Below are 23,974 nucleotides of genomic sequence, written 5' to 3' on the forward strand. Positions count from 1 at the left end.
CAAATATTTTCCTAAGAACCTTATTCTCAAACACCCTTAATGTCTGTTCCTCTCTCAAAGTGAGAGTTCAAGTCTCACAACCATACAAAACAAATGGTAATATAACTTTTATACATTCTAACGTTCAGATTTTTTGACAGCAGACTAGATGACTAAAGCTTCTCAACCGAATAATAACAGGCATTTCCCATATTTATTCTGCTGTGATCTTGCCAGAGAATCAGTCCCATTCCGAGGCTTATTGAATGTATTCGTAACAAGCTGTTTTTTACGGTGATGGGTTGTTAGCCCTTCGCCCAACCCCCAAGTTGGAGGACCACACCTTATCGGCTGTCCACGACTGCTTATTCAATATATTCGCAGCTACCCTCCATATCTGGAGGCCGTCTCCTCTATCCAAAACCTGAGGACGCGCCATGCCGTGGTGATAGGGACCCACAATATAGTACAGTAATAATTATTATTGTGTGTACATAGTATTTACGTATTTTAACTGTGAATGAAAAGATTGATGCAATATTTTGCTTAAACACTATGAAAAACCATAGCCATGCGTTATTTTATCTTGAAATGGAATGGAATATAATTTACAGGAGGAGGGCACTATGGCCCAGCACTGCGACCTATTATGATCTATTGCGATAACCCTCAAGCTAGGCGCATTCCCAAACACACACCACTACACTAAGGTTCGTTGCGTACCCAGATTTCGAGCAACTCCCTTCGTTCCTAGGTTAGCCACCAACCGTGCGTCGCCAGCCGGCGTTCGGAGAATGCTATGGAATGATGACGAAATGGAGAAATAGTGACGGAATGAAGTAGATGCTTAATATGGGAAAAAACGGGAGAACCTCGACAAAAAACCCTAACTGCAGCCTTGTGCGCCACAAGTGTCATTATGGATTTTTTAATGAAGAATCCCAGACCTGACCGGGATTCGAACCCGGGGCTTCCAGCGTGACAGGCTGGAAGACTGACCACTCAGCCATAGCAGGGGTTATTTTGTACTTAACAACAAAATTTGCAGAATGCTTCGTGCTCTATTCTGCCTCATTTTACATATATAATAACAAATTCATTTTCGTATTCTTCTCAGAATTTCACTTTTATTTTCCTGTTCCCTGACATTACGCAAAACAAAACACTATTGTGATGAGTATTGTAATATGTTGTTCACGGTGTATTTTACAGACTGTGACTTATTTTCTTGTGGCTCAACTAGGTTGTAGGACATGGAAGCCCAAGTTAAACGACAGAATGAGAAGTGGAAACATAAATTACTGATTATTTTACGCAATTTGTTTCGATTTTCAACGTAAACGTGCTTCTCTAGTGACATTATCTTAAAACATTCTAAGTGTGCTTAGGTAAAACTTAAATTAACAGAAATTATTGCAAATTTTCAGATTTATGTCGAACTAAATTCAAAATCACAGACTTCCGTCTTTTCGGCCTAGACTTTGTACATGCATTATAAGATCACGGACAGTAGCGAAATCTGTGGCATATGACAATCCTATTTGCCAGAGTCAAACCCGAAACCACTTAAACTGTGGTCTGCGAGCCTCTGGAGTCCGGGAGATAATGGTCAGGTGTCCTCAAGTGAGTTTTCAAACTAAAATTTGATTCGTTATTTTTTATAAGAAGTATAATAAAAATACCATGCGATCCAAGCAAAAGAAGTATCTTAATTTTCATAAAGAATATTTCAGTTTTAACCTTTTTATTATTAACAAAGCTAATACTTGGAAAACTTGTAAATTAAATTTCAATTTGTAATAATTCGTAAAGTGAAAAATAGCCTAAGTGGCTTATATTCATTCATTCATTCATTCATTCATTCATTGATAGGCCTAATGTTCTACCCAAGAGCAGGTCTTTCACTGCAAAAGAAAAAAGCATTCTCCAGTCTTTTCTATTTTCTGCCTTCCTCTTTGTCTCCTCATATGATCCATATATCGTAATGTCGTCTATCATCTTGATATCTTCTTCTTCTTCTTCTTCTTCCCCGAACTCTTCTTCCGTTCACTATTCCTTTCAGCGTATCCTCCAGTAGGCAGTTTCTTCTCAACCAGTGACCCACCTTATTCCTTTTCCTCTTTATGATTAGTTTTAGAATCATTCTTTCTTCACCCACTCTTTCCAACATAGCTTCTTTTCTTATTCTGTCTACTTCACACGCTTCATCCTTCTCCATATCTACATTTCAAATGCTTCTCTTCATTTCGTCGTAATGTCCATGTTTCTGCCCCATACAATGCTACACTCCACACAAAGCACTTCATTAATCTCAAAATGTCATTTCAAAAATGTGTCTTGCGTAGATTTCTATAGTTTCCTGAAGGAAAGGCCAACACTTCTACAGCAAATTCACTGATCAAAGAAATACACTATCTACCAAAAAGTAACTGGGCACTGTTTTTGTCCCTTTAGAACCTCGTGGTACCACCTCTTGTTGCTATAACAGCAGCCACCCTGTCAGTCATGCTCTCCACTACTTTGTATAAGATATCCACTGGAATGCGTCGCCATTCCTCTTGCAACATGGCACTCAGACAGTGGAAGTTGGCCCTATGTTTCGGCGGCTACTATGCAGTGGTATGCAGACAATAATGTTCACCGGTTGGACTGGCCTGCACAGAATCCTGATCTCAATCCCATTGAGCACCTTTGGGACGAATTGGACCGGCTATTGAGGTCTCGGGAAATGCGGCCAACTTCCATTGTCCAACTGAGTGCCATGTTGCAAGAGGAATGGCGACGCATTTCAGTGGATATCCTACACAAACTAATGGAGAGCATGTCTGACAGGGTGGCTGCTGTTGTAGCAACAAGAGGTGGTATCACGAGGTTCTAAAGGGGCAAAAACAGTGCCCAGTTACTTTTTGGTAGATAGTGTATGATGCAGATTGTACAGTTGATCTTCTTGGAGAATGTTAAAATAGTTAAAAGGTAATATGAGGCAAAACATTTTGTTATGAAACAATTTCAGAATACAGTGACATGGATATGATGTAAGGTCCAAATAACCTGAAATATTTTTAAATAAATAAGTTAACTTATTTAATCTAGACTAGTTTCAATGAAAAAACTGTCAACAATGACTTAAGCCAAGTATCAATGCTACTATATTATGTACTTGTATAATCATTATAGCCTAGTTATTATAAACAGTGTAGTATTTATTACTTTAAAATAAATGAAACTTGACCTTACTGCTCACTAACATTATATAAACACAAGTAATAATGAATGTTTAGATAAAATGTTGATTCATGTCAACTTTAATAAGTGTCCCGTTTTGTTATTTTGGAAATCCGGTCACCCTACTATAAAGCATTGTTCAGCAAGTATAATTAATAAGGAATGAGAATAATCTATAACGTATAGCCTACATTGCGTCTATTTTATTTCCTTAACCTACCGATAACACGAATTATCACTGTACGCAGCTATGTTACCACCTTACATCATGTTGACCTCAAGATAACTTCAAAATTATCTCTTAGATAGTGACTCATCATAGCCGCTAATTGTTATTATGTTAAAAATGAAAAATGTGACAGGGGATTTGAGGAAATCCTTATGATTGCATGTAGCGTCTATACAGGAATTAGGGTAATGGAATTATGATAAATAAATTCAATTTCCTTTAAGATTTAAGTGTGTCTAATGGACGGAATGAATTAAGTTAGGCCACCGGCGTAGCTCAGGCAGTAAGCGTGTTTGCTTGCTGATCAGGAGTTACACTCGGGCGTGGGCTCGACTTCCACTTGAGGTCATTACCTGGTTCCTTTTCCGAGATTCTCTTCAACTGTCAGGCAGTCCATGGTGAACCTTGGCTTCATATCGTCAAAGACCAACTCGCTGTCACCAATTCCACCGACGCTAAATAACCGACTAAAAAACAAATATGCCACAAATAACTATCAATGCTCAAATAGTAATAGTAATAATAATAATAATAATAATAATAATAATAATAATAATAATAATATATTTCGAGTTTGTAATAGAGAGATGTGTTAAGAATTTTAAAATTAAAATGAATAACAAGGAGTTGATCATAATCAACGAAGTAGATAGTTTGACGTATGCGATAAAGATGTCGGTACTGTATAATTTATTGCTGCTGCTATCTATTGTCTCAAGATTAAAAGTTTCTCTTGTTAAACGTTATAAAGTTAAGTTACTTTGTACTGGATAATTCTGTACCAATATTATCTGTAACATACGTTGATTTCACTTACATTTCTGTACCACTGTGCTGTTCTCTGGAAATGTGGATTACTAGTGGCAGTTGTGAGTTCACTTGTTTATCCACAAAATTGTATAAGCTCGATCATAACTGTAAAACAAACGTAATAGTGTTAATTTAATTTTGTCTTACAGTGTAACTAAAATAATACCATTTCACATGAAGCGATCATCGTACATAATTTCTTAGATAGCCTCTGTTTCAAATAATTATTACCATTGTACAGAGTGTTACCTCTGATTGAGGTTCTGCCCAGGGTTTAAACTATAAAATAATTAATTGTCGCAAAAATGCACAAAAACGAAAATTATATTTGTGCAAATTGCGAAGTGCTTGTGAAATATTATAAATAATTGTGCAGAAAGATAAAATTAATAAAGTATGCAGAAACAAAAAGTTACAATATAAATTTGTTTCTTGGAGTTTTATTACTTTCAATCCATCTTATCACACTCTAGATATACTTGCGTAAGTAAATCATTAGAAGTAAGTATGTTTAGAATCAATTACTGCTGAATTTACATCACATTAAAATACGTTATTTTATGGGCACTCTTAACATTGAAATCCTTTACTAGTAGGCCCTTCGTGATTTATTGTTAGCAGAGTGCTAACTCTTTTTTACTGAAAGGCGGTTTCTAATTCCAGTTTTTATAAGATTCATGCAACTAAATCTTCACTCACAATTTACAGTAGCCTTTGCGAATGAATTATATAAATCAATTAGATGAAATTGTTCACTTAACTTGTATGAATTGCACCAAATCTTTGAAATCAATTCCTACACATGAAGAGTCCACTGCAAGAATGATGGATGTCACTTTCTTGTCGAAAATGAACCAAGACTGTCAATGCATAGCTTAAGACATATAGAATGTACATACAGAGTTATATGGCATTAACACTGATAGTCATTGTCCAGTAATGATCGGGAAATCACAGTTAAGCTTTGAGCGCTAAGAATTTCAAACTTTCAATTGCTTCTCTTGCAAAATGTATTCCAAATGACATCCATCATTCTTGCAGTGGACTCTTCACATCTATTACACTATTACACAATACCATGCCATTAGCATTTCATTTAAATTCATATTAATTCAAACACATCTCTGATTTCATTTTCTCCATTACCATCTTCGTTTCTAAAGTCCAATGTGGTTGCCGCATTTTTGCACGTTTACATTCAAAGTTTGTTGCATTTTTAGAAGTCGGGTAGCAAAATGCGATAAATGCAACTCTGGCTTAAACCCAGGTTCTGCCTGATATGTGGGCCTACCTCTATAATAATTAGGCAGTACATCTCACTCGACGATATGTGTCAGAGAATGAACAATTATTTGTATACATCTGAAGTCTCATTACTTCATTAGTATAATATGTTACTAGTCAGCGACGTATGCAGTGGAGGGGGAAAGGAACTGGTCAACCTACCCCATTATCTCCTGGCTTAGTTACCTCATTAGTGATGTCTTATTGGTGTCACTTGTGAGGTTCAAACCTGTGTTCGGACAATTGACTAAACAAGATATACAGTGTCCCAAGAGGAAGGGTCAGTGTTCTAGTAAATCACAGTAATGATCATTTTGAACAAAAAAATATGGATATAGACCTACATAGGAGGATCGAAAAGTAACGCACAACAATTTTTGTGGCAACGATTTTAATAGATAAGCAAAACGAAATAATGCACAAGAAAGCTACAGGTTTTACCTATAGCCTATTTCAGTAAAAGAACGAAGTCTCTCGACACATTTCTCCCATCGTGACACCAGATTCAGTACACCTCATTCATAAAGCTCCGTTTTCTGGGCGTATAGCCACCTGCGCACGACTGATACCACTTCTTCATCCGAACGGAAGCCTTGCCCTCATAGGGATTTATTCATTGGTCCGAAGAGGTGAAAGTTAGATGTTGCGAAGTCTGGACTGTGGGGTGGATGATTGCCGCTTCAATCCCTCTGACATTGGGTGGTGATGCAGCGATCACTGTTCGGCCGGAAAATGCTTCGTCGGTGGACATTTTCGAAGAACCTGCACCACCTGGAGATATTGCTATGGTCCAGATAATCAGCACCATACGCTTAAACATTTCCCTGTGGATTTCACTAGGACTTTTTCGTTTTACCCACAAAAAACGGACTACACAATAGACGATGCTAGCACACACGCCGTCTTTACTCGGTAGTTGCCGCTCGTTGAGCCTGGGTGACACCTGATCGAATTATTGCTTTCTGTATCTGCAAACTGTGAACGTCCTAACTTAAATAGTAGGCCTATACCGTAAAAAATTGTTGTGCGTTACTTTTCGATCCTCCCTCGTATGATCTGTTGTCGAGATAGAACTGTTTCAATGTAAAAGTTAAAAAAAGAAACTTAATTGCACTGTGTTCAAAAGAGACATATTTCTCTTACGAAAAACTGCTTAAGGGGTTAGATTAGATACAGCTTACAGCAGTAAAATTTTGGAAATATTCAACTTTTTTTTCTCCATTACTGTAGCTTGTACAATAATGAAAATTATTATGTGTAAAACACTGAAATTTTATTGTGCATTGCTTATCATTTTATTGTGTATTGTTTAAATTGTATATACCACTGCCACCGGGTGCTTGCCCACTTGCAGTGTAAATAAATACATACATACAAAACACTGTTCTTCTGCTATATGAAAAAAAATACGATTAAAATATATTTACATTCTTTTTTTTTTTTTTAATTCAATTCACTCTGCAGTGATGAAGCGTCTCCTACATAACTAAAAAACTATCCAACATTGTGTGTGAAATTTTTTGTGTGTATTTATGCATGTCATATCTATAATATGATGCAAGATCACTTCTCTGCCTTGATAGATTGTCTGATAAAAATAAATTTATTTAAAAAAATGGTTAAATAACAGTATTTTCTTCTAACACAAAATTATAAAAGAAATGTAGCTGAAAGAGCATGATATTGTAAACATGAGTTTCAGCAATAAAATAAAAGAGAGAGAACATGAAAAAGTTAACAAGTTTATGAGTTATGAGGTAAACGCTTCATCACTGCTAACATTTTGAATTTTGAAAAAAAAAATAATAATTTTTTTAAATCGTAAAAGTATTTTTTTTCTATAGCAGAAGGACAGTATTTTACACTTACCAATTTTAATTATTGTATAAGATACAGTAAGGGAGGAAAAAAATGTTGAATATTTTCAAAAATGTTACTGCTGTTAGCTGTACCTAACCCCGTAAATAAAAGTTATGCATTTTCTTATGGTAATAAATAAACATTTTATAGTGGTCATATTCTACAGTAAGTGCAGAAATACTGACAAAGGCATATATTTAGTTTGTGTCAAGTACACATAATTGTTTACATTTTCATAGAATAATTATTTATTCCGAAAGACATAAACTTGACCTTTGTTTCTGTGTCAGTGTTCTCTTTTCCGGTTCTATCCGACTAACTGGAGGAGAACTGTCGCGGATTCTGTTATCATATCAGTACTCGGTTCACTTCTTATTACTTCATCATGAGTTCTGTGACTGTTTAGATCGCTCCTATGCGTGCTGCTTGTCAGAGGCCTCTGGCTAGTATATGATTCTTTCAAAAAAGTACCTCGTTTCAGAAGAATATCGGCCTTGATAGTTGAGTACTTTTCAGTTATTTATCAGAACTAATACTCGCAACATCTAATCCTACCGTGAGCGTTGGATGAGGTGCTTATGACAATGTGACCATAAAATATCCCACATAATTATATTTTCAATATTTTAGACGGAAAACATACATTATTACTGTGACATCGTTTTCAATGCGGAAAATAATATACTGTAATGATAATGATCATACAAAATGCATCTATCCAGGAACTTGGTTAGAAGCAGTGGCGTAGCATGAAATTTTGAGCAGGGGAAGCTAATTCAAGTTGTCTTTCATGCAATATGAGAAAACGTATTACAAAAATATAGTCTTAAAATAAATAGTACCGGTAGTCAATGTCAAGTCAGCAGTCGAAGATTGGTTGGAATCTCGTAAGTAACACAAATAAGGCATGACCTCAAATGGTACGTAGTAAAATATGATTTCACGGTTTACACATATCTCTAACAAATAGACACGTATACGTAAAACATTCGCTCACTCTCTGTCATAGTTGGAGGAATCACAATATTAACGGTCAATAGATACAGTACGTAAGTATGCGTCTGTCTTTTGGTTGTGTCCTTCATTGACAGCAAGGGAGTCGGTCATTTGTTTTTTAGATCACATTTTTGTTCGTAAGTCAGTCTTGATAATAGAATTGTCCTAAAAATTCAAGTAAATTAGTGTCAGGAACTGTTATTTCAATCATTATTTATTATATCAGCCACAATGCACACTAACACTTCAACTGAACACAACTGACGAAAAGGGATAACTTGGAAACTACTTATTTTCAATGTCAAAGCTAGCTTCTTGCTAGCCTTGCGACCAGGATAGTTTAGTTAGAAAGGGATGGAAAATCTGCGGGATGGGTTACACAGAAGAATGAGTGTAAGAAACCAGTCTGCTTGGAAGCTGGTGTGTGCAGGCTTCTTATTTACTGCTGCATCACAAATCATCCTGAGCTGCCGCATCACAATATTTAACGCGTAAATATAAATTCTATTAAAATTAATCAATAATTTTGTCCATAGACTGAAGGTTTATTATGAAATTATTATTAACTGGGGAAGCTGAGCTATTTAGCTTACATTGACGCTACGCCACTGGTTAGAAGATGTTTCCATATTCTCCCTATCTTGCATCCTTCGAGTTCCACCTTTTCCTTTCTCTATCTAACAATCTTTAAGGGAACTCCTTTGATAACGAAGATGCTTTACAAACTTGCCTTGACTACTTCTGTAACTCCAAAGCAGCAAATTTCTTGAGAGGCGGAATCGAAAAACTATCTCCGGTGTTGGCAGTGAGTCATAAATAATATATTATGGATTAATTTTTGTCTTCTGTTCATCTCAAATAAAAACTTTTGTCATAGCGAAAAAACGGTACGAACTTTTGCAGCAATGCAATATTATTATTAGCTACTATTAATATTAAATTTTTGTGTTTTATTTTATATGCAATTTAATAAACATTTTGAAAATATCCTTTATATCGTATACAGGATGGAAGGGACCAATGCACCAAAATTCAAGAGGTGATTCTACATGTTAAATATAACAACACTTTTATTACACTTTTCCTACGATGAAGCACCAAAAAAATGAATCCTTTATTTCTAAAACCCCACAAGTGACAAAAACAAACTTTTGGGAAACCATTAAAAACTGTTTAGTTTCATTAATTTTATTTTAGTTGTAAATTTAATTTAACAAGTGATATTAGTTGCTAAATATGAGGTTTATTTACCATTAGTTGTGTTTATAATACATATAAAGTCCCAAAAAAATTAATTAATTAAGATGTTATGGTGTTTTTTCAACAAACAAACTGAAACTGAGCAAAGCATTGCGTTTTTCGAAGTATTAGAGTGAATGGAAGTAAGTATGATCAAACTTTATAACCTATGAAAAAACTGCATATAAAATTATAAAAAAATTATAGTAATATGCTTTACAAGAGCGGTATGTTGAAGTTTTCATGTTCGAAGAAAAGTTTGAAAAAGCGAAACGTAGTTGAGCTTTTTTAATTTCCGAGAATTGAAAGAAAACATACCGCTCGTGTACGTACATTATTTTGCGCGAAGATCGTTTATTACATACCTGAAAGAGGAATTGCTAATTAGTTGCAATGAAATCTCCACCTTGGTTTCTGTTCAATGACGGCAATTTTGGAAAACAAAAATATCTGTCTTCAACATTGTTGCTTTAAAATGTTTTCTGTGTTTACTATACTCCAGCAGGCCGTGATATACGTCTGTCTTTTTTTTCCCCCAGTCTATAAATGCGAACTTAAAACAAACGGCTTCCTTAATGTTACATGCATCACGAAATGCAGTAACTTTAGTGGAGTTGTAGAGTTTACTTAATTTTCGCAAATATTTAAAAACAATAATTAACAGTGCAATTTAGGTGAAATTGCAGTGGTAAGTTTCCAATTTATAATTATTACTATATTGAACGTCTCTAAAAATAATATGTTAAAAACCTAAAGCAGTAAAATCAATATGTCACTTAAGCGGTAAGAAGAGGGAAATTGTTATGTGTGTTAGGTTGGGAATACTGAATGTGGAATTTTAGACTTTCCGCGGATTGGTTTTGTGCGGAGACCAAGCAAATACGCACCATCTCGCACAAAAGTTTTTTCTGCTACAACAGACATTTTTCTTATCAGGACTTATTATTTTTTTAGTCTTCGCTTCCACTGCCATTACTATCTTTGTTGGTGGTAGATCATGTTTGCAGTTCTGTGTAGATTCCTTTCACTTCATCCGGTATGTACTGCATCTTCTTAAGGTCCTCCATTTTTTTAACATTGATTGGTAGCCTCGAGCTGTTATAAGCTAGTCTGATGGCAGTTCAAACGGTAAATTTTCAGCACAAACATTTTTCTCAGGAATTCGAATGGTGAATACTTCTGCTGGTACAATGCTGTCAATGAACTCTTTACAAAGAACTTTACCTTTTATTCATTGCAGTGAAAAAACACATTCACCTTCGACTAATTTATTTGAAAAACACCATAATCCTAATGTGATGCTAGTTGTGGGGTTTTACAATAAATGCATACAGTATTTCTTGTCCAAATTTTTTACATGTCACAGTCATGTTTATATATAGGTTTTTTTATATGAAAATATGCTGATTCATGCTGGCAATCAAAATCCACAAAAAAACGCATGTTGTAAAAAATGTCGGTTGTGGTGTTTTTAAATAAACGATTCAAATAGTCTTTGCCCAATGTTTGCAGCGCACTTTTGCGGTAATGACCAGAGAGAAATGGCTGATTGCTATACCAGCAGATAGGTACCTAAAAATAATGTCTTCGTTCGAATCTTTTTTTTTTGGCCAATTAAATCGTTTAGCCATGAATTTAAATTTAATAATTGCGAAAATCATTGAAATAAATCTTGCAACTCAGTACACTGTCGTCTGTCACAGACTGAGTACAGCAGAGGAGGAGGGGAAGATAAGGAGTGCAGGTCGAGATTGCTAGAGTTATTGCAGTAGCCGTGATATTGCCAAATGCTTCATATAAACATAACGATTTCCTCTAAAACGGCGAATATTAGAGAAAAAACTTATTTAGATTTTTCAAATTTGTCCTCATGATCTACCAGTTTCATTTTGATGCAGAGGTTACCATCCATCCTGTATTAATTGCGGAATTGTGGTAAAAAGCTGTTTACGTAATAGTAAATGTGGAAGTAAGTAAGTTCACTCTTGAATGTTGATTATCTCTTTTATCTTGTGGTTTCCTGAAAGGATATTTTACTCTAAATTTATATTGAAAATCTCACAGATTCAAGCGAGCTTCCGTTTCTGAAGCCTGCACAATGGTGGTGTCCGACTTGCCGATACCTGACAGGAAATTTTTTATGAAATAAAACCGCACTGTTCTAATTCTGACAACATGTCTGGAAAGTTTCCAGTGAGCAAAAGTACTTGTATCGATTACGAGAATGTATAGGCCTACATGATTGGTAGTGGGGCTGCCACGATAGAGCCTGCAGACCGCCATAGCGTTGTATATTCACAATTCTGAAGGAAAAAACGCAGAACGGAACTCTGGGCATTGTAAATATTCGAAAGATGAATATTTAATTATTTATTTATTCGTACTGAAATTGAGTAGCCTATACTTTGGGTGACAGTGATATACACTATACAATAACGTTCTACAGCAGGAATGGCAAGGTCAGAGCACGTGAAAGACTCTGCGTGCTACCTAGCGCTCACGGGTTCCAATGAATCTATTCTGCAGGCAGTAGCGGTGAAAAAGAAAGGGTGAGCGAAATGAACTCTATTGGCCTACCACTGCAAGATGAAGTAAATTTCTCTTCGGTAATAGATAATGTGTTACGATCATACAAGAAAACGAGAAATAAAAGCATGTTTTGCAAAATGTACCTCTCTAATAAATGCAATTAATTATAAAATAGTATGATATAACAAATAATAAACATAGTTTCTCTTTAACTTAAGCAGTTTTACATAATGACGCCTATAATTAGCCTAATTATTGTTACTGTTACATAGTCATGTTCTACTTACATGAGCATCAGAAACAAATTTAAATTCCTGACTTCTCGAGTAATTCAGAAGAGATTTTTTTATTTTTGCCGACCCCAGCCTTCTTATGTCCGGTGAAATGTTGTTTCTTGCAGCAAAATAATTTCTAATGAAAGACCTGAATTGGCTAACATTCCAAGCCCATTGAAGTAAATTTTTCAGGCCCTCAAAGAAACTATATAGGCTTGTATTATGAGTATTGAAATAAATATTTGTTTGATCCAAAAACACAGGCTTAGAATCGGACTTAGGATATTCTTTTTACGTAATGATAGCCTGTGTAAAACACAAGTTGTTAGGTAAAAAGTCGAATTCGATAAATTTTGGGCTTTGGATGTTTGTCAATTCAGGTATTCAATTGTAACTGTGTTGATATATTTTCTGAGTTTGATGAGTAAGGATCACAAAACAAATCCAACTTGGGCCGGGGTAGGTCAATATCTTTAAATCGTCTATGGAACTATTCCCAGAGATTTTATAAAACACTGCAGTATTTTACACTGTTGAACAGGAGTTCAATGACTGAAGGCGATGAAATTACAAAAATTGTGCTGTGAGATCTGTGACATTCAGAATGAGATCTTCATCTGAAAGCTTTTAACAATATCTGTCGACACATTAATTAATTCTTTCCTTGCGATCTCCAATTCAAAACGTTCAGATGCTCGAATATATCCTTGAGAAAGTTAAGTTCCTCGATCCATGTTACAAATGCAGTTCTGAGATTTTTATCAAATACAGGTTTGGATAAGGTGATTTAGTTTTTATTGATCCGTTTTACTTATCCTCCGGACCCTTTACAGCCGGAGGTTACATTTGTTTTATATTTGATTTTACATTGTTGACATTTCGGACTTTATACATCCGAATATTTTATAAAATTTTATGGTTTTAAAATATGATTCACAAGTTATCTCTGGTGGCCTTAGTTTTAGTGTTTTATTTGTTCGTTTTGAATACCACCTAGTGTGGTAGAATTACTCACTTTTATGATTCTGTAGAAATCACCTTATGTATAATGCATTTGTGTGCCTCGTTTTATGGTGACAACGCTGTTTAGTTCTTTTAGCACTCAGATTATTATATTATTTATGTATTTGTTATATTAAGAATTTTAGATAAGGGCGCAAATAGCCATAGTAGCTGACGCGCCCTTCTTAAACCCTACTACTACTACTACTACTCGATCCATGTAGAGTCAACTAGTTCTGAACTGTCTCTGTTTTTCTGTTATGAATTTTGATAAATATTCACGCAATCCAGAATACCTGGACAGAACTTTTTCTTGAATTAACCAAAGGATATCGTAATGGTAAGAAACATCGTCAAATTGAGAATTTATGTACGAAAATCTGGACAATTTATAGACACACCTCGTAACTGACATGTAACGAGTCTACGCCGTTAGCAACACGCACTTTTGTTTGTACTCTATTCTGTAAACATAAATACAATGCTATGAGGAAGTTCTTCAATACATCTTCACATACATTTAATACTATTTAATGTCAATAAAAACAAACTAATATGAATATTATATCAATCTGTAGGTGAACTAATAATTTCAGAAGTTCGACACTGCTTGTCTTTGTAACTAAATAATTTCCACAAACAACAAAGAGCATCACCTCATCTTTCACTTACATAAGAAGTCAAGAGTCTAGTCAGCCTGAAACTTACTGAACGACTTCTTCGTCAATGTGTAATGTACAACCCTTGACTTGTACCTGCGTGCCTTACGTGCTCTGATCAGCGCATACGGGTTGTGAGCACGTTTGCGGTCTCGTTGACATCACCGTTCTACAGCTAGGCTAATCAATAATAAAATAACCAGTTAACATAGATGAAAAGTAATGGTTAGCATTCCTGACCGTGAAACGAAAGGAGCCGGGTTCGAATCCTAGTTGGGACAAGCTACCTGATTGAGGTTTCTTCCGCGGTTTTTCCTCGACCCATTAAGAGCAAATGTTGGGTAACTTTCGGCGTTGGACTCTGGACTCATTTCGCGGGCATTATCACCTTCATCTCATTCAGACGCTATATAACCATAGCAGTTGATAAAGCGTCGTAAAATAACCAATTAAAAACACAGATGAAAGAGACGTAAAAGTAAGCCTAATTTTAAATAGAGCTTAAATAAAAGTAGTGTCTATATCTGAACAAAAGCAAACCTATTTTATTAACCCAACCATTGTCAACCTAATTTCTTACAAGCCGTCTTAATTAATTTAGCCTACGTCAACTTAATTGTATTTCAGTTTAATTAATTTTACGTTAACTTAAATACATCGCACCTACTTTACTAAAAAACCTCCTTATGGCAAGACTTCAAACTTTCCTTAAAATGTTTTCATTTTGAGAGAATGCCCTGAAAGACTGCTGCAAGTAAGATATTTCTATATACTGTTGTGCGGTTTACAAAAGAAAATTTTATTCTTTTTGTCCATTTGAACTTCATAATATGATCAGTCCTGTCTAAATATGACTGTTTCACTAATCTGGTATTGATATTGTTCCACACCTCGTATCTCATTTGTGTCTTGAGTTTGGCTTTTCGTCGCCTTGATTCGAGCAACTTCCACCCTAAAGCAAGTCTGTTACTGAAAATTCTCTTTTCGTCTGCGGCTTTGAGGTTTTGCATCTCTTAAACCGGAACTGCGTGAGAGATGCTTTCTGGCACATTTTCAGATGAGTACATGACGTCGTTGCAAGTCGTGTTATTTTTACCGTTCCCCTTCAATTGCTCTCGTCCGCCCTATGATCGACGCCTTTCTCGCGTAACAGATTGCAACACATGGTCAACATCTTCTGGGGAATCTTTAATGTCAATTACTCGTGCCACTGACGCCAATCCTTGCGGTGTGTGACGCTTCAGAGTCGAAAGCGCCGCCATTTATTTTCGTCTTCTCCCTGCATCTTGTATACTCGGAGACAGGGCCTTAACGATCTCTTTTCTCGGAAGTATGAAGATCTCTAAACCTTCTCAAAACTTCTGCGTATTGCATTAAAGTTTGTTTGCGTAAACGGGTTCGATATATTATATCACACATCTTCTCTGCATAATTACTATTTTAGGACGGATTTAATTTCGAAGTATTGTCGAGGTGGTATAGTCTCGAACTCGTAATCGGCAGGCCCGGGTTCAAATCAGAACTGACCAATCTGAGAATAGATTTCTTTTTTCGAGATTTTTCCCATTCGCAAAGGCGAATATCGGATTGGAATTTACTTTCTGGCACATTTTCCCCTTACTTACTTACAAATAGCTTTTAAGGAACCCGCAGGTTCATTGCCGCCCTTACATAAGCTCGCCATCGGTCCCTATCCTGTGCAAGATTAATCCACTCTCTATCATCATATCCCACCTCCCTCAAATCCATTTTAATATTATCCTCCCATCTACGTCTCCGCCTCCCCAAAGGTCTTTTTCATCCCGGTCTCCCAACTAACACTCTATGTGCATTTCTGGATTCGCCCATACGTGCTACATGCCCTGCTATGTTCCTAATTATGTCAGGTGAAGAATACAATGCGTGCAATCATGCAATGTGTAACTTTCTCCATTCTCCTGTAACTTCATCCCTGGGGCTAAGAGGGATAAAGTTACAGGAGAATGTAGAAAGTTACACAACGTAGAACTGCACTCATTGTATTCTTCACCTGTCATAATTAGGAACATTAAATCCAGACGTTTGAGAGGGCAGACATACTACTTCTTATTGAGTTTAAGATATGATTACGTGTACTGTGTTTGTGGAATTGACTGTGAATATGCAGGTTTACAAAACTTCTTACAAGGAAGGCACAGTATTCGGTATATGTATACTAGGTCAAAATGAAACTGGCCGGTGTCTAGGAGAGTAAGTTCGAATCGGGTATTTCCGTGAGCGCTCGGGACAGCCAGGCTTTGTTCAGAAGATTGCGTATAATCTTCTAGTAGTTATAATGGGGAACACAACTATTAATCACTAAAATCTTCCGAGAAAACAATTCATATACGAGATTTAAAACAGACAGATCGTTCAGAGTGTTTAAACACTGAATATTGTAACACAGACACTATATATTGTATAACAGGTTTTCAAATGGAGTATGACCATTGCTCTTACAATGCCGCTCTTACTGCAGTAATACTCTTGGAGCTACTGAACTTTTTTTTTTTTTTTTTTGCCTTTTAAATACATCAGTGAAAATATAACAGATTTCGTCATTTTTTTTATCCTTAGAATACTCTTCGCTTTATTATTTTTTTCGTGTTAATGGAAATTTATGACGCTAGATAGAAGTAAAAACTCAAGACGACAATTAGGGTCTTTCATATTAAAATGCTGTGTAAACTATTTTATTATCGCTGCTGCTTTACACTCTCTTGCCTAAGGAACATTCAGTAAATATGTTGACGATTAAATAATTGGCAATAATTAATTTGCAAATTGTGCTACAGGGAATATGGTTATTATACTAACCTAAATCCGTCATCATCAGGGCCTAAACATAGTAATTGTAAACAAAAATAGAAACACTAATTCTGATGACAAACTGTATCCTGATTTCCTGGAATTATAACCATAAATTTTCATCAATTTTGTAATTATCTGTAAGTAACATGAAGTAACATAAGCAAAGTTATTTGACTATATTACACTAAAACGAATTGTAAAAAATGAAAGAAAGGACAGAACAAAAAATTCTCTACGAATATTCGAAGCATGCTGTGGAGATAGCCCAAATCAGCGCCTTGTGTTATGCAGTTAACTAAAGCGGCGCACGGAGGTTTACGGTATGAACTGCGCGCTCACCTGAAGGGACTTAGAAAATTTAAACTGCTCAAGAGGCCGGCCAGTTTCATTTTGACCAAGTGTACACTTTACAATATTATTCGGTATTTTAGATGCTTATGTGACTTTAATAACGACTGATTCTCTATGTAGTTCTGTGTCATTCGCAATTTCATTGCAAAATGAAACCCCCTTTCTCATATATCGTTACTTTTTTTCAGTTTGTTGACGGTAATTCTATGTTGTATGGTTTGAAGTCCGTTTTCAGACGGTAAAATTTGTAGATATAAGTTAACTGTAACCACCTATAAATACAAACCGCCACTGCAAAACATAAAAACGTTAAGTGGTTTGTGTAGTTTAAAAGTGACTTAAGTTCCATTACCTTTATTGCTCTGCTTGAACTGCATTATTGAACGATTTCCACTTTTCCTTGTTGTAAGTGCAGGAGAGTGTTTGGACGCAATGCTCTAAATATCTGTTGATAAACTCTGAAGTCAGTGTGATACTATTGTTTGACATGCAGCTACGCACTGACCTCAATCTGCGCCCCACATTGTATTTATAATTGATATAGTCGGTATGATAAATCACAGTAGAAGTCTTATCATGTGTGGGAAGTTAGTTGATTCCAGAAACACTTTGCCGCCATCTGATACCGTACTAGAACTTTGTACCCTACGGACGTGAGAATTCACATTAACTGCAAGAACAACAGATGAGTGGAATTGCTCTACTTCTGAATAAGAAATACTATTCATAATAAAAGGTTAGATCTTATATTTATAATTCAGAAGTGTTTACAGGGCGGACGTTCACTTGCGACCTTCGAGTATTGTTTTTACTTTCTCTTCATAGGAAATATTCCTACGTGTGTGTGTCCAATGTCTACCCACTTTGCGTGATTCTTGTTCCGCATACTGCGAATAGATGGCAGGACTGTGACCCATTTCCATGTTGCACACCACTTCGGCGAGCCACGTTATGCATGATATCCTAGATCATATATGTAACAGGTAACTCATCGCTATGTTAAAATCGGCAGTACTTTGAAGAGAACCGCCAGGATCGCCACCCGTCCGCCGTAAACGAACACGAGATGGCAGTACAGTCGCTAATGCAATTCAAATGGGAATTGTGACGTGACTCGTTATGTAACAACTAGATGGCAACTTAGTAAACCTGACAAAAGTTGTTAACGTCAAAGCCTATAAGACCGACCTATCTGGTTACATATATGATCTAGGATGATATGTATCTGTGAAGAGTTATGTCGTGTACTAGAGTGAGCTATATTCGGTTGAGAAGCTTTTGTCATCTAGTCTGCTGACAAAAAATCTAAAAGTTAGAATTTATAAAACAGTTATATTACCGGTTGTTCTGCATGGCTGTGAAACTTGGACTCTCACTTTGAGAGAGGAACAGAGATTGAGGGTTTTTGAGAATAAGGTTCTTAGGAAAATATTTGGGGCTAAAAGGGATGAAGTTACAGGAGAATGGAGAAAGTTACACAACGCAGAGCTGCACGAATTGTATCCTTCACCTGACATAATTAGGAACATTAAATCCAGACGTTTGAGATGGGAAGGGCATGTAGCACGTATGGGCGAATCCAGAAATGCATAGAGAGTGTTAGTTGGGAGGCCAGAGGGGAAAAGACCTTTGGGAAGGCCGAAACGTAGATGGGAAGATAATATTAAAATGGATTTGAGTGAGGTGGGATATGATGATAAAGACTGGATTAATCTTGCTCAGAATAGGGACCAATGGCGGGCTTATGTGAAGGCGGCAATGAACCTCCGGGTTCCAGTAAGTAAGTAAGTAAGTAAGTACTAGAGTGAGCTAGCAATTCCTGCCCATAGAACAGCCCACTATTCATCCTCTTTTACTGCCTCAGTCCCCCGTGAATGAAATTGTCCACCTCAGAAGATTAGGGGCTGCCAGACAATAACCACTTTCAAGAAAAGGCTAAACGATTTCTTACGGGCGCAGTCAAATTGAAGTTATAATTGTGATCGAGTTTAATAATTTAATTTAATTTACATAATTATTTTATTGGTGTTGTGAAGATGAAAAGAATTGTCATTGTATTATATATTTTATTGTCTTGTATTGTAGTTTGTATTGCTTTGAATTATATTGTATTGTATTAATTATGTTATATTCATAGCATTGTAGTAATTTTCTATCCTACTGGTTGAGTGGAAGAGAAGGCCGAATGGCCTTAACTCTGCCAGTTAAAATAAACCATTATTATTATTATTATTATTATTATTATTATTATTATTATTATTATTATTATTATTATTATATGGTAAGTGATAGTGTAAGTGTAGTGTAGGGAATGGGTGGGGATGATGATGAAGATGAGGAAGGGAGAAGGGGAAATCCGGTGCCGGAACATAGCCTACTCCTATCGAATACCACCAAGGGGACCGCCAGGCTTAAAGTCTCCATCTGACGGACGAATCACTATCAACAGTGACATATGCCTTCTCTTCTTATGCACTGCGGAGGGATTTGGAATTTAACCCAGGCATAGTGTGTACAATTTAGTGATTAGAATTTGTGCACCGCCATCTCTCCTAGTCCTGAGGTACAAATTTTACAAGAAAATTTCTGATCCCGGCGGGAATCGAACGCGGGCCGGCTAGTCTGGAGGCAGACGCGCTACCACAGCACTAATTCAGCGGACGGAAGTATTATGCCTATGAGGAGGAAGAATTATGGTTCTGAAAAATGAATTTTGATATTTTCGTGAAAAATACGCATTTTCCGCATGCCATACAGTAGGCTATATTAAAAAATCGACAAGAGGGCTACATACATTGCTATGCTACATATCGTTACGTAGAACTACGTGTAGGTGCAATCAACTCTCTAGATGCATATTATTACGCAGAAGAGGTTTTTTGACGAACACTTCGCCGAACAAGGAAAACAAGGGGGATAGAAGGAGAAGAATGGAGATAGAAGGAGAGCAAGGGCAATACACGAAGAACGAGAGAAATACAAGGAGACCTAGGTGAAGACAAGGAGAATAAGAGGAATAAAAGGAGAACAACGGAAATACAAGGAAAACAGGGGGAATATGAAGAAAGAAGGGAACTAAAAGAAAAAAATGGGAATACAAAGAGAAGAAGGGGATTAAAAGAATAATAAGGGAAATAAAAGGAGAACAAATTGTAAATTTCTTTTTTTTTTATCTAATTTTGTGATGTTTATAAAACTTACAAAACAATTTGTTTTGCGTAACAAGGTTAACATGTAATCTTTACTTATGATCTGTAAATTGGTAATTTTAAATTTCTTAACAATGTGAAACGAGCCGCTGTTGGCAGCAGAGACAAGAGTTAGAAACTCCTCTTATTCGAAGAGGGAAAGATAAACGGGAGGTTAGAACTTGCAGTTCTTATCTAACCCTTGCCGATCATCTCTAATTGTTTGGGGAACAGTATACATACAGAATTATTCTTACTTTCTTTACATAGTTAGACTAAGTATTTATTTCTGTGGCCGACCAGGTATAAAATAAAATACATTTTATAAAATAAAATTGCTATCAGATTATGAAATTACAATTTGTATTAGAGAATTACCCTTCACTGTTAAATTACCGTTTTTAATTGCGTCAAGTGATTTTCAGGAGAAAAAATTCAAATAACAATGAGAGTGTATGCTTACAGTCTCAATATAAAACGAATTTTATATTAAATATTTATATCACTTCTAAATCCCGATTTATGTTAAATCAAAGCTATTATTACAAGTTTTTACAAAGGAATAAAACATGTGAATGCTTTTTTTTTTTTAATGTATTTTTGCGTAGCTTTCTACAAAGTTAATGACCTGATTAAGCCATGTTAGTAAGATAGTTCACATTTTGTCATTCAAAAATAATTATTTTTGTTTCAAATAAGTTACATAAAATGGAAGTGTGGCTTCTTACTTTTCTAGATGACAAAGTTTTCTTTCATGTATGCTTAAATAAATGTATACATAATTGGATGAATGAAGAAACTAATGAATCACTGGACAAGATAAGAGTACGAATGGGTGAACTGACAGGACAGACTAGTGAACGAATGAGCGAACAGACATGACAGACGAGTGAACGGATGAGTGAACAGAGTGGACAGACCAGGAAACGGATGAATGAACAGACTGGACAGACCAGGAAACGGATGAATGAACAGACTGGACAGACCAGGAAACAGATGAGTGATCAGACTGGACAGACGAGGGAACGGATGAATGAACAGACTGGACAGACCAGGAAACAGATGAGTGATCAGACTGGACAGACGAGGGAACGGATGAATGAACAGACTGGACAGACCAGGAAACGAATGAGTGATCAGACTGGACAGACGAGGGGATGGATGAATGAACAGACTGGACAGACCAGGAAACGAATGAGTGATCAGACTGGACAGACGAGGGCACGGATGAATGAACAGACTGGACAGACCAGGAAACAGATTAGTGATCAGACTGGACAGACGAGGGCACGGATGAATGAACAGACTGGACAGACAAGGAAACGAATGAGTGATCGGACTGGACAGACGAGGGGATGGATGAATGAACAGACTGGACAGACCAGGAAACAGATTAGTGATCAGACTGGACAGACGAGGGCACGGATGAATGAACAGACTGGACAGATCAGGAAACAGATGAGTGATCAGACTGGACAGACCAGGAAACGGATGAGTGATCAGACTGGACAGACGAGGGCACGGATGAATGAACAGACTGGACAGACCAGGAAACAGTTGAGTGATCAGACTGGACAGACGAGGGAACGGATGAATGAACAGACTGGACAGACCAGGAAACAGATAAGTGATCAGACTGGACAGACCAGGAAACGGATGAGTGATCAGACTGGACAGACGAGGGAACGGATGAATGAACAGACTGGACAGACCAGGAAACAGATGAGTGATCAGACTGGACAGACCAGGAAACGGATGAATGAACAGACTGGACAGACCAGGAAACGGATGAGTGATCATACTGGACAGACCAGGAAACGGATGAATGAACAGACTGGACAGACCAGGAAACGGATGAGTGATCAGACTGGACAGACGAGGGAACGGATGAATGAACAGACTGGACAGACCAGGAAACAAATGAGTGATCAGACTGGACAGACCAGGAAACGGATGAGTGATCAGACTGGACAGACGAGGGCACGGATGAATGAACAGACTGGACAGACCAGGAAACAGTTGAGTGATCAGACTGGACAGACGAGGGAACGGATGAATGAACAGACTGGACAGACCAGGAAACAGATAAGTGATCAGACTGGACAGACCAGGAAACGGATGAGTGATCAGACTGGACAGACGAGGGAACGGATGAATGAACAGACTGGACAGACCAGGAAACAGATTAGTGATCAGACTGGACAGACCAGGAAACGGATGAATGAACAGACTGGACAGACCAGGAAACGGATGATTGATCAGACTGGACAGACCAGGAAACGGATGAATGAACAGACTGGACAGACCAGGAAACGGATGAGTGATCAGACTGGACAGACGAGGGAACGGATGAGTGATCAGACTGGACAGACGAGGGAACGGATGAATGAACAGACTGGACAGACCAGGAAACATGAGTGATCAGACTGGACAGACCAGGAAACGGATGAATGAATAGACTGGACAGACCAGGAAACGGATGAATGAACAGACTGGACAGATCAGGAAACGGATGAGTGATCAGACTGGACAGACCAGGAAACGGATGAATGAATAGACTGGACAGACCAGGAAACAGATGAGTGATCAGACTGGACAGACCAGGAAACGGATGAATGAACAGACTGGACAGACCAGGAAACAGATGAGTGATCAGACTGGACAGACCAGGAAACGGATGAATGAATAGACTGGACAGACCAGGAAACGGATGAATGAACAGACTGGACAGACCAGGAAACAGATGAGTGATCAGACTGGACAGACCAGGAAACGGATGAATGAACAGACTGGACAGACCAGGAAACGGATGAGTGATCAGACTGGACAGACGAGGGCACGGATGAATGAACAGACTGGACAGACCAGGAAACAGATGAGTGATCAGACTGGACAGACCAGGAAACGGATGAATGAATAGACTGGACAGACCAGGAAACAGATGAGTGATCAGACTGGACAGACCAGGAAACGGATGAATGAACAGACTGGACAGACCAGGAAACAGATGAGTGATCAGACTGGACAGACCAGGAAACGGATGAGTGATCAGATTGGACAGACCAGGAAACAGATGAGTGATCAGACTGGACAGACCAGGAAACAGATGAGTGATAAGACTGGACAGACGAGGGAACGGATGAGTGATCAGACTGGACAGACCAGGAAACGGATGAGTGATCAGACTGGACAGACGAGGGCACGGATGAATGAACAGACTGGACAGACCAGGAAACAGATGAGTGATCAGACTGGACAGACCAGGAAACGGATGAATGAACAGACTGGACAGACCAGGAAACAGATGAGTGATCAGACTGGACAGACCAGGAAACGGATGAGTGATCAGATTGGACAGACCAGGAAACAGATGAGTGATCAGACTGGACAGACCAGGAAACAGATGAGTGATAAGACTGGACAGACGAGGGAACGGATGAGTGATCAGACTGGACAGACCAGGAAACGGATGAGTGATCAGACTGGACAGACGAGGGCACGGATGAATGAACAGACTGG

The 23,974-nt window shown here is 37.4% G+C and overlaps 1 long non-coding RNA gene across 1 annotated transcript in view; it reads right to left on the minus strand.

The window, feature by feature from the left end:
* Positions 1-17,755, minus strand: part of LOC138694197 (uncharacterized) — a 40,328-nt gene extending 22,573 nt beyond the window's left edge. Inside the window, exons 1-3 of the long non-coding RNA XR_011330844.1 lie at positions 17,620-17,755; positions 4,251-4,348; positions 3,787-3,900 (exon numbers count right to left, since the gene is read on the minus strand). This is a non-coding gene — a long non-coding RNA (uncharacterized lncRNA). The remainder of the gene's footprint in view (positions 1-3,786; positions 3,901-4,250; positions 4,349-17,619) is intronic.
* Positions 17,756-23,974: the final 6,219 nt, after the last annotated feature.

Source organism: Periplaneta americana, chromosome 2 (assembly GCF_040183065.1).
Source record: "Periplaneta americana isolate PAMFEO1 chromosome 2, P.americana_PAMFEO1_priV1, whole genome shotgun sequence".
Classification (NCBI taxonomy): domain Eukaryota; kingdom Metazoa; phylum Arthropoda; class Insecta; order Blattodea; family Blattidae; genus Periplaneta; species Periplaneta americana.